This window comes from Myotis brandtii, unplaced genomic scaffold (assembly GCF_000412655.1).
Source record: "Myotis brandtii unplaced genomic scaffold, ASM41265v1 scaffold3441, whole genome shotgun sequence".
NCBI lineage: Eukaryota > Metazoa > Chordata > Mammalia > Chiroptera > Vespertilionidae > Myotis > Myotis brandtii.
In genome coordinates this window covers 684-3,284 of record NW_005363252.1, presented here as the reverse complement: position 1 = coordinate 3,284, position 2,601 = coordinate 684, and positions in this window count along the sequence as shown.

Genomic DNA, 2,601 nt, shown 5'->3' with positions numbered 1-2,601 from the left:
GGGTTGTGCAGGCTTCCTATTGGGGTCAATGCTTTCTTCCCTCCTAGTGTCCCTGGAGTAGTTCCTGCTTCCTTCTTTGTGTCTTTAATTAGATTCTCTGCAGGAAAAAAGTAGGAAGTGGCTGTGTTTCAGATCTGGTGGACTTCTCATCTGGGTCCTTCCTGTCACCATGTCTCTGATGGTCGCTCTCTGGGTTGACAAGAAAAACATTGTAAGGATTCCTGTCCCCTCACTGAGAGCAAATCTCCCACCCTCCACATAGTGCTGAGCGGGGCACACGGAGTCCAGGCCCCAAACCTCACCAGTGATGATCAGCCCCTCTCTCTGCCCCAGGAGGAGCCCTTTGGGGGCAGTTAGCCACTTGCCTCTCACTGACATGACTGCACATGGAGGTTTAGGGTCTGACCCCTGTGGGCGCTGCCCCTTCGTGAGCCTGGCAGGTGGACTCAGCTCCTAGGGTGTCCTGGGACACAGGCCAGAAGGACACCGAGTGATGGACCCTGTCACAGCCCTGCTGGGCCTTGTTTTCTGTGAGTCTCAGAACCTGGTCCCTGGGGACATGTCCCAACACCAGTCCCACTTCCCCTGGAGAATCCACCTGCATTCTGAGACCCTGCTGAAGGGAGACATGGTCCCTCCCACCTCTGCTGTGCCTCCAGGTCAGCAGACACCACCCCATCCTCACCCTCTGTCCTCTGCCGCCCACAATCTCATGGGGCCTACACAGGACATCCTGAGGGGATGTGTCTGCTCTCTCCTTCCCGCCCTGGTATGTTTTGCCTTAAATGCAGCCCCACATCATCCCCTCATGCCCATCCACTGTGCCAGGCCCTCCCTGAGACACCAGGGCCAAGACCACTCAGCTGTCCTGCTGAGCCCATGTGCAGTGCACATGTGGGATGTCAGGTCCTGGGGGCCCCACCTGTGTCAGGTGGAGACACAGCTAAGCGCTGAGCTCAGAGCACCTCCAACAGCTCACACCTGTGCTGAGGGAACCTCCAAGGAGGCTGTGAGCTGCAGAGCATCATGGTGGACAAGCCCGTGGCCACTGAGTTCAGAGGGCAGTCAGTGAATGGGTGGGGTCTGGTAACCTATAATGTTGCCAACATCCTGCTAACCAGAGCCCAAGTGCACAGGGAACTCTGTGAATCCCAAAAGTGCAGGGACAGCCCACCCAGTGTTGCTCAGAGGTTGAGCATCAACCTATGAACCAGGAGGTTATGGTTCAATTCCCGGTCAGGGCATATGCCCAGGTTGCCGACCACATCCCCAGTGTGGGCCCTGGAGGCAGCCACGAGGCAGCCAATCAATTATTCTCTCTTATTATTGATGTTTCTATCTCTCAACCTCTCCTTTCCTCTCTGATATCTATTAAGAAATATTTAAACAAATCCTATATAATAAAGAGTGAATATGCAAATGTCCATCACGCCGTCAAACCATCACACAGTGATGGCTCAGACACTCAACACTGGGGAGAGAGGAGTGGGGACCAGCCAGGCACAAATGAGCTCGTGAGAGAGAAATGGGGACCAGCCAGTCTGTGGCCTGGGAGAGGGACAAGCTGTCCGTCCCATGGTCCAGGGCACCTGTGCCTGCAACCAGCCACAGTGAAGCTTTCCCAGGTCCTGGTGCCTGCGGCTGGCCAGAGGGAGGGAGCCAGGGTCGCAGGTGTCTGTGACCAACCAGAGGAGGGAATCCTGGGTCCCAGGTGGGGAGGCCAGGCAGAAGCGATTAGGGGCATTCAGGCCAGTAGGGGAACAGTTAGGGAGGATCAGGCAGGCAGAGGGATACACGCAATCAGGCAGGCAGGCAGGTGAGTGGTTAGGAGCCAGTGGTCCCAGATTGCAAGAGGCAGTCGAAAATCCCCCAGGCATCCTGGATTGGAGAGGGTGCAGGGTAGGCTGAGGGACCCCCTCCCCTTGCATGAATTTTATGAACCGGGACTCTAGTAAACACATAAAAGATAAAGTTGCTGGTGTGATTCACAATATGGGCATATGTATAAGGCAACTGATCAATATGTCTCTCTCACATCAATGTTTCTCTCTGTCCTTCTCTCTGTCTCCTTTCCTTTCCGTCTAAAAATCAATGAACATATCCTCATGTGAGGATAAAGAAAAGAGTATCTATATCTATACATATGGTACATCTACAAATATATCGACATCTTTATATCTATATCTATCTCTACATCTGTATTTATATCTATATCTAATACATATCTATAGCAATAGCTATATCTATATCTAGAGCTATATCTATATCTATATTTATAATCTATAATCTACATCCATGGGAGCTGAGGCACATTGATGTTATCCCTAAGGAGTCACTGACTGTGCCCACATCCTACTTCCTGACCACCTCCTGCAGCATAGCCCCTGGTGTAGAAAAAGAAGTCCCTGGGCATGGGGTGACCAGGACCCCAAGGAGGACTCTGAGGGCACAGTCAGCACCTCCTTCCAGGAGAAGCCCCAGAGACTGGGACTTCCCTCACCTCTTGCCCTTTGTATGTGGAGACACCTCCCATATGCAAATACCCACATGGCCACCAGACACACACACAGTTGACATCCACTTAAATGCAGGGCCTCCTCA